The sequence below is a fragment of the Manis pentadactyla genome, chromosome 5 (assembly GCF_030020395.1).
Source record: "Manis pentadactyla isolate mManPen7 chromosome 5, mManPen7.hap1, whole genome shotgun sequence".
NCBI classification, from domain to species: Eukaryota; Metazoa; Chordata; class Mammalia; order Pholidota; family Manidae; genus Manis; species Manis pentadactyla.
The window spans coordinates 29,809,150-29,824,728 of record NC_080023.1 but is presented as its reverse complement, the minus strand read 5'-3'; positions in this window follow the sequence as shown (position 1 = coordinate 29,824,728).

Genomic DNA, 15,579 nt, shown 5'->3' with positions numbered 1-15,579 from the left:
AAATGAACATTGTAGTACCTATATGACAGGAGCATCTTCTAACTTTTGGAGATGTCAGTTTTTTAAAAAAATTCTATATAGGCATTCGGAAGATGCTTTTAGATAACTCTATTCTATTTGTTTTGAAAAACTGCCTCTAAAGTAATCTATTATAAAGTATGCAGTCTCCAAAACCCATAGCTCGTTGCCTAGCAGCACATTTGGTTATGTCATATAATAAAAGCAATATGATAAAATGCTATTTTTCAGGTATTAATTTTTAAACACTTTTCTAACTAAAATAATGTATTTTATGGATGGGAATTTTTGAGAGATGGGTCTTGTGAAAACAAAATAAAAGATGGTAAATACCACCTAATTGAGAGTCATTTTCTTAATGACACATTATTAAAATTCAAGCCCAACTGTAAGGAAGTGAAAACTCCTAGCCAGGCCCCCAGGCTCTATGCTCTACTCCCAGAAGCATGGCCCTGCATTAAGAGCCTGCAGTAAGAGGATAAAATTGCATGTCTGTGAAGGAAACTTAATGGCATTATGACATTTACTGAACACACAGAGTGCCTTAAATGCAACAGGAACTATCTAACTTTGTGGAAGTTCTTTATTTTTTCATTGTCAAAATTGTTACAGCAGGAAAATTTTAAAAGCTAAATTTGAATCCTACCATGAAAATCTGAACAATCACCTTTTGTGTGTGTGTATTTCACTCATTGTTCTTTTTCTTTACATTTCAAAAAGTTACTTGAAAAACCTCACCTCCTGCTTTTTTGCTTAAACGTTTTCCTGATGCTCACTGATATCAGGACCACTGAGATCTTTTATTTCTTGCTGGCCTTCTTTCAAAATTTCATCTGCTTTTTCTATTTTCCACAAACCTCAACTTCTTTTTTCCATTGTCTTTTTGTGCCCCTGTGTGTGTGTGTGTGTGTGTGTGTGTGTGTGTGTGTGTGTGTGTGTGTGTGTGTGTCTGGTGGTGGCGGCGGTGGTAGAGCATGGTGGGAGAGTTCATACCAGTGAGGAAGCTCTCATATGAAAATACACTTAACTAGTAATTTAAAGATATGGTCTTCCTGTCAAGTGTGTTTGAGGGCTTAGAATTTAAACTGAGGCTTTTGTTCAGAATTTTTCATTTTTATCTAATGTCTCTTCCTTTAAACTTTGCAGTTTTTGACACATTTCTGTCCATTATGCTTGCATATTCCAAGCTGTAGTTATTATCAGTAAGGGGTGGGAATGGTAGGCAAGGCAAATGCCTGACCATCAGTCATTTCAGTCATTTTAATGCTTCATTAACTGGCAGACTTGCCTTTAGTTTGATGTTTCAGCTGTTATTAGGAAAGCTTATTTTTATTAAAGTCTCTACCCTTCCTTTCTTTCTAACAAAGAGTTGGCTATGCATTCACCAAAGGATTTCAACACAAGAAGACTATGTGTTTCAGCCCCTTATTCTAGGGAGGCCATATAGCTAATGCAGTCCACTGGTGGGAGGGTAGAGGTGAGGTGTTTCACCTGCAGACTGGGCACAGTAACAGTCCTTGGGTTAACACAGGGACATTTTAGTCAAAGTGTTGAGGATGGTGAGGAGTATCCAAGATACAGGTGGACTGGTGACCATGGGAAAGCAAGGCACCAGGAAAACTGCCAATCAGAAACATCCACATTTTATTTTGACTGTGTGAGATCTAACTTTTATAGTGTTACGTTCTTACGATTTGGATAACTTTTTTTGTCATAGCAGCCAGTGTTACTCATGCTACTATAAGCCTGTTCACTTTGCCTCCACATAACTGATTCAATATGATGTGTAGGCCTGCACACTGTAACCTGCAGTTCATCTATGCCAAAATATTTCAACAGGCCTACCTACCACTCTTCCATAATATCTCATTCTTAAATTCTTCCCCCATGATCCTCTTGTTATATAAATTGTTTGTATCTTTCCTGAGGAGAAGTAGGGCAATGATAACCATTTTCACATTAGTAAGAATTTTTAAAGAATTCAGCATTGAGATACCACAGAGATACCTAACTAGGTGTGTGTGTGGAGGGGGAAGGGTGGCAAGAAGACCACTGATTATTTGAGGAGACAATATTTAGGAAGGTTCAAGGGCATCAAAAAGCCAGGTGTCACTGGTATATATTCTGTACTCCTTTACATGACAAAATGATGCATTTCCCCCAATCATTTTTAGTATGATACAATGCACATAATATAAAACCTACCTTCTTAGCCATTTTTGTTTTTTATTTTCGAACTTCTACCTTAGTGTCTCCCATGCTTAATTTAACAAGCAGGTTTAAGGACCACGGTGTAGTCACTGGCATGGGGAAAGTGTGCAGCCTCAGATCCTCCACTTCCTCTCCAGCTCTCATGTCCATGGTTATGAATTCCTAGCTTTACTTTAGGACGCTTTCCCTAGTTATGTCAACCTTCAAAAAAGGGTAACTTCTTAGGTTTCAATGTCACTGACATGCTAAGTGTGACTAAAAATCATAGGCAGTACTTTACCAAGGAGAGGGATGCTGGAGCAAGGTAACAGTGCTCCAAGAGTACTTAAAAGGGCCAGAAAGTGTTAATGTAAGGATCTCAGTCAAATATTTTGTATTATATGGTTTTAAAAGTCAATTTGCTCTTCTTAATGAGTTTTCAACATCTCTACTTTTTCCAGATTCACCTTTTGCCAACATTTTAATTCAAACTTACTCAAACACACACATCCTGACTGTTTATAAATGTGCCATTCAGTGATGCTTAATACATTCATAATGTTGTGCAACTGTCGCCACCACCCATCTTCAAACTCCTTTCATCTTGTAAAACTGAAACTCTGTCCCCATTGAACACTAACTTCTCATTCTCTCCCCTCAGCCCCTGGCAATCACCATTCGACTCTCTGTCTCTATGGTTCTGACTACTCTAAGTTTTAAATCTTATTTCTATTCCTTTACTTCTTTGTATTTTCTTTTACTATCTGCTACCTTCCCCAATCCACCCTCTTTGAATGCTTTAGCATAGGACTTACTGTCTCAAGGAAGAAAAGCACGAATATTTTTTTAAAAAGGTTGGGAGTGAAAAGAATGGGGAGAAATTGAAAGGATTCCAGGCAAAGACAACAAACTTTGGGGAAGACATGGTAAAAATGATGACTTTAGAGCAAGACTTCCTGTCCTTTGATTTGTAAAGGTTTTGGGTCTGGGAGTCAGGAAAGAGTTGGAGGTGAAACAAGGACTACTTTGTAAATCCTGTAGGATTTTTGGATTTAAGAGCAGAGAAGAGAGACTCTGAGAATACATGCTTCCGTGACATATTTAGGCAGCAGGATTTTAGAATCTTCAGAGAACTCACAGAAAAGGCCAGAAGCATCGAAAGAAGTATGCCCTCAAAAGTGACAGGAATGTTGTGGGACACGGTGTCTGGGCAGCTACATGGCATGATCTGTACATGGCCAACCAACTCCTGTTGTTTAAGAACACCAGGGAAGTGAGCCTGGGAAAGGGCTGTATACAACACCCTAAAATTTTACGAAGCAGAAAAATGTTGCCTGTTGGCCAGATTGATTAAAGAACTGCAAGACCTAAAAAGCTGCAACTAACAGAAAACTGAGATACAGCCACACAGGAAGATTTAACTCTTAACCGGTGCCCTCACTGACAGATTACATTGAATGAACATAATAAATTGAATTGAAAAATTCAGTTCCATCTCCATCTCATGAATTGCCATATATGAAGGCTCCAGATTTTAGAAACAGCTTCAAGGAAAGGAAACACCAAAAAGAATGCAATTAATTTCTGTCAAATCATGAAACAGGGCTTCATATTAGGAGTTAAATTCAGAGCTAAAAAAGACATTTATACTTATTGTCCTCCTGAGTATCATGTGGAGAATTATACTGTTGTAATAAGTATGCTGACATATATCCACCTTCTCCAACCTTACTTCTTGGTTTACTTTGGAGCTTTAAGGTTGCTTAGGGTCAAGTCTGACCTTTGTCTTTTTAGAAGTTTTCTGTGGTGTTGTTTCTTAAGCAAATAAAGCATTAAGCATCATATACCTTCATCCTCCCAGATCAGTTATAATGCATCAAGAATTTACTCTGAACTGTTACACTAATTGCAGTCTCATAAGTCTTCCTGTCTTACTAATTGTCAAAAATAGTTCTTGGGTGACTATGAAGAGCCATAAAGGTAATTATGCCATTTGGAGCTAGTGGAAGCTTGAGAGTGTAAATATCTGGGGGAGAGGTTTTTAAGTCAGAAATGCCATGAGAGTTTCGTCACAAATTTCCCCTGCCCAAAGGATCTACTGTTGAGTTATGGTTGGAGAAAGCCAACAGTTTGAATGCATTTGACAAAGCTTCCTTGATAAACTCACTGTTCCTTACTCGTGGTTATTAATACTATATCTAATGTGTTCATAATGCATTTGGAGGGGCTGTCAATTCAGTCAATGGATATTTATCTTGAATTTCCTCCATGTTAGATACTTTGCTAGGGCTTAAATATAAAAATGAAGAGAGTATACAAAGTCCTTGCTGTCGTGAGGCTTATCAAGTAGAGTGGAGAGAACAAAAATGAAAGAAAGGACTGTTAAGAAGCAATAGTGTTATTACAAAAGGTAGAGAAGGGCAAGGTAAAAACAAGTGGTGAAGGGCTAGGATGGTCAGGAAAAGGACCTTGGTGAACCAGCACTTCATTGATTGATGTTTGTAGGAAACTGGGGACCAAGCCACATAAATATCCTGGGAAAGTCATTCTAGGAAGAAAATATAGTAAAAGTAAAATCTTAGACATGGTAATGTGCCCAAGCATGTTGGTGGGATGGCAATAATACCAGAGACTGCAGCTGAATTGTTGAGGAGACCAGCGGCAATGAGGTCACAGTGCTAAGGCGGCTGGATCACATACAGCAGTTAAAGAGACAGGCTTTTATCATGAGTGAGATGGGAAGCCACTGGAGAGTTTTAAGCAGGGGAAGAGCAGTAATCTGATTTACATTCTTTGAAGTATTATTTGTGGCCGAAAGGAGGCAAGGACAGAATGAGGGATACTGGTTAGTAGGCTACTTCAACAAACCAGGGAAGAAATGATGTTGTTGTAGCCCAGGGTGGTAGTAATGGAAGTCATGAGAAGAGTTCTGTTCTGCATTTTGTTTTAAGGTAAAGCTAACAGAGTTTGCTGATATACTAGAGATGAACTGTGACTACAAGAGAAGAATTTTGTCTAGACCACTAGCTAAATGAAGCTGCCATTTACTGGGATGGGGAAGACCGAAGAAGGAGTAGTTTGTAGCAAAGATAGAATTGTTTGGAGCATATGAAAGATTTGAGACTTGTAATCTCAACTATTATAAAATAAAGATAAGAGGTTGAACAGGACGCAAAAGTTCAGGAGAGAGATCTTAGTTGGAGATTCAAATTTTTGTACTTCTAAGCATGACATTGATAATTAAAGTTGTGGAACTGTAAGATCACCTAACAATCTAGTGTTGATGGAGATGTCTAAAGAATAATCCCTAATCTAATATTTAGAATCAGAATAGTGATGAGGATACATTTAAATAAAATAAGCAACAGCCAGTGAAATAAAGAAAAAAAATGATAAAGGAGTATTGTGTCCCAGAAATCAACTGCAAAAAAGCATTTAAGAAATATTTGGGTGATTAAATAGATTAAGAGAGAAGTGGATTAAAAATTGCCAATTGGATTTAGCCAATGAGGATGACATCACTTGATAAGAGCAACTCTAAGAGTTGGAGATAAAAATCTACATTGGTCTAGATTTAAGATAAAATGATAAGAACTGGAGAAGTTTTATTACAAAAGGGAACAGAGGATTTGAAAAGTAGGTGAAGGAATGAAGGATAAAGGAGTTTCATTTTCAAGATGTCCTATAATTAATGTATGTATATCAAATAAATAATATGCATTTAATATATTTAGCACTATACAAATATATACTAAAATTTAATAGATTAATCAGGTTAAAGGGGAGAAGTATTATCCAAGATCCACGAGTGACCTTGAATAGGAGAGGTTCTGGATGAGGTGGTAAGTCGGTTTAGGTAGGAGAATAAAAGTGCCAAAAAGGACGGAAGGAAGAGAAAATCTGGGCACAGATGCAAGTAGGCTGATGGATTTGGTGGTGGGAGGATGGGTCAGCTCTGTACTGAGGGCTTCATCTTCTCAATGAAATAAGAAAATGATCATCAGGTGAAAGTTAGAACAAAGGAAGGGCTGTTGGAAGTTGAGAACAGACAGCGTGTGAAAAACTCACCTGCATAAGCAGGAGAAAGTACTGGTCAGAGAAATGCACTGGGACACCACTGAGACTGACACCCCATTTGGCATTTGATTTCACAAATATAAAGAGATACCGTGTAACACGATGTTTGAATTCTTTTTAAATTTTTCCCCTTGAGATCTGCTCAGCTGCTCAGTTCCATTAACGAGCTAGCAGAGAGGTAGACCAAACCAGCAAGTCAGTATGTCTGAGGTAGAGAAGGGCAAGGAGCTGGAGCATGTATTCGGGCAGTCTAAATTGCTGTGAAAATAGATTCTTCATGTTCAATTTATTTCTCACACACTTATCAGGTAGGTGGGTGTCTTTCTGTGAGTCATGAACCTATCTTTTTTTTTTTTTTTTGCCAGTTGCAAGTCTTTCTTTAGTATCCATGGGTACACAGTACCATATAAGACAAGGTTTTCAGTGCATGTAACAAATACACATGTAGAAAACATAAATACATATAGTGAAATACAGTTTAAAAATAAGTTGTTCAGGAAAAATATGATAGTTGGCAGTTTGCTGAGAAATAAATTATGGGAAAACTGCTGGAGGTCTTGAATTTTGTGAGGTGTAAAGGGGAAAGAAGGCAAATTGGGGAGAGCAAAAAGAATATTTAAAAAGGTAACTTGGATGGTCTTGACATATATAGAAAGGGATTACAGAAGCAAGAGTGTGGGGCTGAGAAATCAGAGAAAAGGGCAGACTCTGGGCCAGCCAAGTTTTCTTTGCCCTTCAAGCACGTTGATGGAAGAGTGTTCCTTGGCAGGCCATATAGAAAGTCCCAAAGTGACTGAATAGTTCAGCTAGGTCATGGTGAAGCAGTTGAAACCCAACTGCTTGACTTGAAGGTTTCTCTTGAAAGTATGGAAAAGGGGGGCCAATTTTTAAAAAACATTCTCATAGCATGCATCAAGTCCACTGACGTTCCATTGAAGAAAACTAATCTTATGATCACACCTACTTTGAGCATTCCCAGGAGAAGTAATTCCTGGCTGGATACCTGCCTTTCAGCTGCACATTTATTACTTTAGAAGGGTGGAATAAGTGTCGGTGGACTTCTAGTTGCCTTTGCCATGCCTATTATAATAATGATGGGTATGGAATTTAACTAGGTAAGGAAGGACGTTGGGCTATGAACAGAGTTAAATGCATTGGAGAACCTGATGCTGGTAGGAGAACTGTTGAAACTAGGCTACTTGAAGTAATGGCCCAGAAAGATAGAAGATGAAGGCTAGTAAGTGGATCCTTTAAAGGGTGAGGAAAATTAACTGCTTGACTACCAATCTGTGTGATTCATAAAGCCAGTGTTAGATAAACCTAGGGTAACTTTTGAGGTAGGGCGGGGACCTGGGACAGCATCATGATTAACTTTTCCTGCATATGACGAGAGATTCTGAGATATGAACAGTATAGTAAGCACAAGAGGGACCCCATCTTAAGGCTAATATTCCATTTTAAAAAGCAGAGATCTGAGAAGTAAGATTGCTAACCTATTCTTTGGTAATCAGACAATAACCCACCCAATCTTAAGGCAGGGCAAGCAGTCTTAACTGATGTGTCCCCACTGCTTGAGGGTAGCACTATCTTGGAGAAGAACAGGATCAATAAATCCCTTGTGTTAAGTTTATCTTACAGAATTACCTAGAGGACTGAGTGTGGATGAGGACATCTTCACTACAGAGAGACATCATGAGACCACAAGTCAAGCCTATGCCCAATAACCCCCCTCTGCCCTTTGCCCCTTCCTGAAAGCCTTAAAAAGACAGAATCCCCACCCTTTTAGCATGCCTTCTCTCTGAGAACTTTCCTTTCTTTAAGTGTGTACTTTTAAATAAAGCCTTCTCACTGTTCACATTATTGTATTTTGTCTCTTTGCTATTTCATTCTATTTCCAAGTCTTCACTCTGTCTCTGCTGCTTTATTCCTGATAAGTAGGGAGGGGCTGCTGAGAGCTCATATTTGGGCCTGCAAGTTCCTGTCATCTAGGTGATCTGGACAGAACTGCAGCTGTGTGATCTGCTCTTACTAGCCTGCCTGAAAAATCTCCTTTTTTTGGAAAGTTCTCAGAACATAATTTTACTTCATCCCACACTCCACAGCTCCCCCCAAATCCTGGGGGTGGTAGGGACTAGTCCCCACACCATGCAAATCCAAGCAGACACAGGACACCAGGTGACCCTGGCTTTAAGAGTTGGCAAGGGAATCTGCTCTAGGCTAAGAACTTTCCCTCTTTCCCTCTGCACTTTCCTGTTCTCTGCTGCTTGCAAGGCAGCTGCCATTCCCTGCTGCTCTGGCTTTAATGAATTGTTTCTTTACCTACACTTGTCTGACCTGCTTGAAAATTCTTTCTTGTTCAGAGTCAAGAGCCCTCCCTGTTCCAGGTAGAGGTCTCACCTGGTGTGCAGGGAGAGACTCCCAGACACAGCTGCTTGCCAACAAAATGAACATAAAAGAAGTTACCAGTTTTGGTCCTAATTCTTCCACTGATGTGCTCTAGAACAAACTTTTTTTCCCTGACTTTAATTTTCTCTTGTAACAGAAATGCTAAAAGACCCCACTGGATTATTGGAAAATTGAGAGCATACAAATGATATGGACTATGAAATTTGTACTTTCTAATTGTTTAGTTGTTCATATTTCTAGCTGAATGTCAGGATGCTGATAACTCCCATGATTTTGGGATACTTGTAAGCACTAGGGTGAAATTAGTGTTGCTTCTGGCTTGTCGTGCATCCCTCCTGACCTACAAAAGAATACAAAATGACTTTTCCAAAAAAACAACATTCTGACTCATTTTATCTACTTATTTAATACAGTAAATGGAGATTGTAGGTTGGGGTAGGATAGAATTACTGTTACAATGCAAAATCCTGTGTACTTTCTGTGAAAGAGGAATGCATTTGTGAGGTCTGGGTTCTCTCCTCGGTTCTGCTACACCATTTGTATGTGCAAATAAAAGTTAAAATATTTTGTTACAATAAAACATCTCTCTATATGTCCCAAAATAAAACTGGTAAGCATATTCTAAATGAGAATTAATATTTTTTCCAGCTGATGATGTATAGGAAAAGATGAACCTAAATTTGAGTTACAGTAAGAAATACAACTACCAAATACGCAATTATGTCCTCTCCGCTTAGGGGAGGAAAGAAAGTCAATGAAAGGTATTTGAAATTTCTCTTTCCCTTTCCTTCTTCTCCATTTTCCCCATTTTCTTCATTTTTGTTCCTCTCTGACAATAGAAAAACAGAAACAGAAACAAAACACCTGGAGAATATTGGAACATTGAGAAGCTAGCAGGATTTCTACTATAAAAGAGAGGAAGGAGAATTTAGGGCAGAAGAAAATGAAATTTGCAGAGGAATAGTGAAGAGAAAGGGATTTAAGAGCATGAGGACTTGCCTGATTATTGAAAGATTTTAGAAGGGTTTTAGAAGATATGAGAGATTTCGAGAATATATGTGTAGGTGGCCTGCTGTCTTAGTCTGGGCTGCTATCACAAAGCACTGTGAACTAGGTGGCTCCTACAAAATGTATTTCTCAGAGCTTGGGAAGTTGGAAGTTCAAGATGAGGGTGTTTGAGCTCTGGAGACAGCCCTCCTCTGGATTGCAAACTGCCTGCTTCTCATTGTGTCCTCCCATGATGGAGGGCAGAGATAGGAGGCAAAATCCCATGTGACTTTTTTAGGGTGCTAATCCCATTCATGAACGGGTTCCAACCTAATTACTTCATCTAGTCTCAGTTACTTCCCGAAGACTCCACACCTAATGCTATTACACTGGGGGTAGGATTTCAACATATGAATTTTTGGGGGGCACAATCATTCAGTGTCCTGTATGTTACAGAAGTATTATAATGATGTTGAAATGAAAGAAGTGGCAGTAGAAATTGAGAATGATGAGCAGATGGTGATATTTAGGAGAGAGAATTAGTCTGGAGGTCCATCATGCAGTTCTGATTAGATGCAGGGAAGAGGGTATCTCTTTCCTCTGTGTGAGATCTCTCCCCAGCCAACGCTTTCCCCTCTTCACCTTCATACTCTTTTCTCAGGTCTTCATATCTCCACTTAATCATCACTTCCTCGGGAAATCCTTCTCAGATGACATGGTCTTAAATGCTGTCACAGATTTCCTTTGATGTCTTTTTCGGGAGTAGCCATTAACCTTATTTCATTAAAATACACGTCTCCCATTAGACTATAAGCTGTCTGAGTACAGGGACTGTTTTCATTCTGCCCAGTGCCTCACTCACTGCTTGGTGGACAGTGCATTTCTGTAAAAATGTATTCAGGAAATTACTGATTAGGAAGTCTCAAAAATATCTTGGTGTGTTCTTTGTAAGGTATTGGTATGCAAACTACTTGGAGAGTGTTGTCATTCATTAGGACAGAGCAGGAACCAATACAGGAGGTGGGACCGTGCTTACATTTACTATTTTTGGTTTTGAGTTTAGGATGCCTATGGGTCGTGTAAGTGGAGATGTTGAGTCAGCTCTCAGGTATTGTGGAGATTGTGCTTTAACTGTCAAGATAAAGGCTTTTAACTTCATTCAGTTAGAAGAGGATATAGAAAAAAAAGGCTGAAAAGGTATGAGTGGATGGAGAGGACAGTCAGAAGAGAGTATGTTCACAGAAGCAAAACTGACAGGGGGCAGAAAACTTCACTGACACTCCTTCACTGTAGGGAATGGGCTGGAGACAAGGCCGTCTGGGTGTTTCAGAGTCTCAACACCTTGTCTACTACTTAGCAGCATAGCAGTGTTAATGCTCAGTCAGAGGTTGCAACACATGGAGAAATTACTACTCCTGTTCTTATTCATACTTATGAGAACCTGTACCTTATAATTTTGCCATGTGTTGGTGGCCTGCTGTCTTAGTCTGGACTGCTGTTACAAAGCACCGTAAACTAGGTGGCTCATACAAAATGCATTTCTCATAGTTTGGGAGATTGGAAGTTCAAGATGAGGGTGTTTGAGCTCTGGAGACAGCCCTCCTCCAGACTGCAAACTGCCTGCCTCTCACTGTATCCTCCCATGATGGAGGGCAGAGATAGGAGGCAAAATCCCATGCAACTTTTATAAGGGTATTAATCCCATTCATGAACTGGTTCCAACCTGATTACCTCATCTAGTCTGTTACTTCCCAAAGACTCAACACCTAATGCTATTACACTGGGGGTAGGATGAGAAATAGCCAGTGGACCTTAGTGGCCAATCATTTAAATGTATGTTTGAGCCAAATGAAACCTTGAGAAATCCAGACTCTACAAAATGTTACCTTAGAATATTTTTGCATACATTATCAAAAGAAGAGGCTTTCAGCTAATTTGTATAATTTATCAGTGCAATACAATGCTATGTTAGGTTGAAAACCAGTGATTCTTTTTCCTCTATCAGGAACTTATAAATGACAAAGTTGTGATTTAGATAACACATTTGTTAAACTGATGTAGCTAACCTTTTTGTTTTATTTTTGTTAAAGTATTGAGAACTATATCTCACAATTTTTTAAATTGGATGTCATTGGCATGTAATATTATATAAATACAAGATGTTTTCTCTCTTCTTAAACTAACTAAAAAATGTTTCTTTGCTATTGTCTAAGCAAAATTTTATTTCTCATACAGCATTTTAGATGTTAATCAGAGACAAAGCTGGATCTGGCCAGAAAGGGCTATGCTTTAGAAACTAACATTTACACTGCACTTTTCTCTGGAAAAGCCATTTAAGAACATAAATTAATCTTTACAAGCCTGCTGAGTAGTAGTTAATGAGAGAGAGGGTGATCATTAGTCCCATATTACAGATGAGTAAAACTACACTGTAAGCTTAGTGACCAAATTAAAATTATTACTCATGTGGCAAATCATTTATGACTATCCCCATCTGACATTTCATGCTTCAAGTTTTTTTAATGCATAATCATCTCTTGGATGAATAGCTGCATTGCTCTTAGGTCTTTAAGAGAAAAAATACTTAAGTAATAAGACAAGGCACATGGAGTTTGGTCAGTACACAGTGGAATATCATTACCCTCTGTTGCACACACAGTGGGAAAGAAAACTTATACATCACTGACATATTTCATTGCTTTCTGTACAAGCATCACGTCAATTAAGCAGAGAGCTCTCTGTCAACAAACTTGACATGTTCACCGAGGGACTGTCACAACCTCCCCTCAAATCAATATTCAAATTATGATGGATAGACAGCTTCACAGATGAGTGAGTGTCCCTTGATTTTTACCTACTTTTGCTGCAAAATTCTCAAAGCATAAAAAACAAACTTAATTAAGCTTAAGGGATATGGTTGCATAATATAAATCCAGAGCAAACAAAGTCATGGAGCATTAAAGAACAGCTTAATGAAAGTCTGATCAAACAGGAAAAAAAATGAAGAACTGCTTCAACTGATTCAATAAAGTTGGTTCTTGGTGATTTAGGAAGGCAAATGTTCACTTGTAAGAGGTTATTTTTGAGAAGTAATTTCCTAGACTCTTTAAACTGATGCATATCTTGAGAATTTCTATACTTTCTAATATATTTGACAAATTGCTGATAGTTTCTCCTTTCTTCTTTGATCTATAAAATGATTCATAACAGGCTCCAGAAATGGAACAAAAACATTTTAAAACTTTAGTGGAAAAACAAAAAGACTGGAGTTATCGGAAAGCATAAATGCCCAGCCTCAGAAGTTTTGACAGATGTCATTCTCTGGGACAACTTTTCTTATGTGGGAAGGTATTTCTTCCGATAGAGTTGGGTTCATCGAACTCCCTCCTTTCTGATCCTTCGTTCTAGGGGCACTCTGAATTTTCCTTTTAGACTCTAATCCTCTTGGGGATGTCACATTATCCACTTCTTTGGGTGAAGATTAATGGCAAAGGTTAAGACATCCATGAATTAATTTAAATTACAAATGATATCATTGACTTACAACTCACTGCAAGTTGACACAGGAGTCAGCTGGAAAGCCTCTCCAACAGGGCACGTGGCAGGGAAATATTACTGGGAGAGAGAAAGGACTGGGGAAGTAAACTGTGCCATAGATTATCCAAGGATGCCTTTTTATTTTCTGTTTCGAAATGGTGATGTCTCTAGTTTTAGATTATAGAGCCGTCTTTATGGAAAAAAAAAAAAAAGGAAAGAGAATGATTGGGAAGCATAGAGATCCATTTCTACAACTGAACACAGTTCTATCTGCAAGAAAAATGTAAATAATAAACAATGAAATCGTGTTCACATGCAACTACAAATAATCCCTTTTCCTCATTTGGATGACTTCAGTTTCTAGAGGGGAAATAGAGAATAGACAATAACCTTTAACATTAACATATAAATTGTAAAAAAAAGTACCAACAAAACTGGAAAAATCCAGAAAAAAATATTCAGATGTCCAGCAATTTCAGTTCCTCTAATATAATACAAAGCCAAGAAGTTAAAAGAAAAAAAGAAGAAAGCAATGAGATGTTTAAACAATGTTACAAATGCTCATGCTGAATGGCATGCGTTTATCCTCACTCCCTTGTTTTCCACTCAGACAGAATCTATGAAGTTTGATTATAATTTTCCAGCCTCAGTTACATACAGACAATTGAAGGAAAAAGCATAGTAAGGATTGTGATTTTAAGGGCATTTTAATTAAGACTTTACATTACCAAAAAAAAGCTTAAACCCTTCCCCCATATATATATTTTTTTCTATTATTCTTTCCTCTTCTTCCTTTTTTTTCTTCATTGAGTCAATAAACAGTGTATGCATGTAATATACCAGGCAGAGTGCTGGGCACTGAAGCATCAAAGTTGCAGGCCAGGGCAATTTCATAGATTATAATTTAGGCAGACTTCTATTTTTAAAAGACTAGAATAAATCTTTTTGGTAGTTTGCATTTTCATTTATTACTACCTTTGGGTATTTTAACAAGTTACTCAATACTTTTGATGCTTTAATTTTTCTTCCACAAAAGAACAAATAAGAGTAAATTCTTTGTTTGGTATGTAATAGATATACAACACAGATAATGTCATTTAGTATCAAAGGCAAAAATTTCAGCCATTCTGAAAATGTACCTACAAACTCAGTTTACTCCCAAGGGTTTTACACACCCAAATTTTACTATTTTTTTTTTCTATCTCCAGTTTATTTCTGGGCTCTTTCCTCTTTGTAAGGGGTTTCAAATAAAAGACACTATGAAACTCAAAGATACGTAAGAAGATCAAGCAGAAGTTGTTTTTCAGAGTGTCTAGACAACCCAACTTATTTTATACCAGCTGATGAATTCACTATGTAAGTTCTCAAATTCTCTATTTTCTATTGTCTTTAGAAACAACTTGTACATTTAGAGTTTCTAGCTTTCATGCAAATGTTAGCTCTTTATTCCAATTCTGACTTTTCTCATTTTACTTAGAAAAGAAAGTAGAACAAATACATTCACTTCCAACCTAAAAATATTGATTTGGATTCTTTATGACACATATATAGTTACTTTTAGAATTATTACATTCACTCACAAATTCCTACAAGCAAATTTTCCTACCTTTGTAGAAACATTGCCAGCTATCCACAATGTCACCCAGAGCTGCAATTGTAATTATAGCTAAAAAATTCATGGCTTCAAACCAGTTAGATATGTTTGAAGATAAACATAAACATAAATGTGGCACAGTATTAGCACAATGTCCTGTCTCCTGAGTGTCACCAAACATCTGTGTTGGAAAGACAGAAGCAAATGCACAAGCAGGCTCTGGTTTCTCCATCTCTGCACGTGCGTTCTGTGATGACACACTAGGGCATATGTGAGCAAATAATGAGAGAATGTTGTGATCAGCACGACTCATTACCCAAATCTCATGTGATTCCTGTTGGTAGTTTTGTTGTCAATTGTGCCTCACTAGCTCTGTGGTCCTGAACAGAAAACAAACTCAAATCGGTGTTAAAAGAAATAATATTAATTTATTTCCTGATATTTGAATGAAAGTTCTCAGGGTGTTTATAGATACAGTTACCTGATAGTGAATGATTGATGTCAATTACATTTGTAATGGAGCCCACTTCTTTCTTATTCTAGTTGCATAGCATGCTGCCTCCAGATACCTTCCCCCATTGGTACTGTTTAGTATCCCATGGACTCCAGTTACACAAAGCTTTGGTCTTAGGCACTCCACAAATATGTACTGATTGTGTGATGGGGAGAATGAGTGTATTCACCAAGTCACTGTCTTGGGGCTGGGGTGAATCAACTTGAGCATAATGCTCTTATGGTCAGTTAAAGTAAACATTTATTTATCCACATTT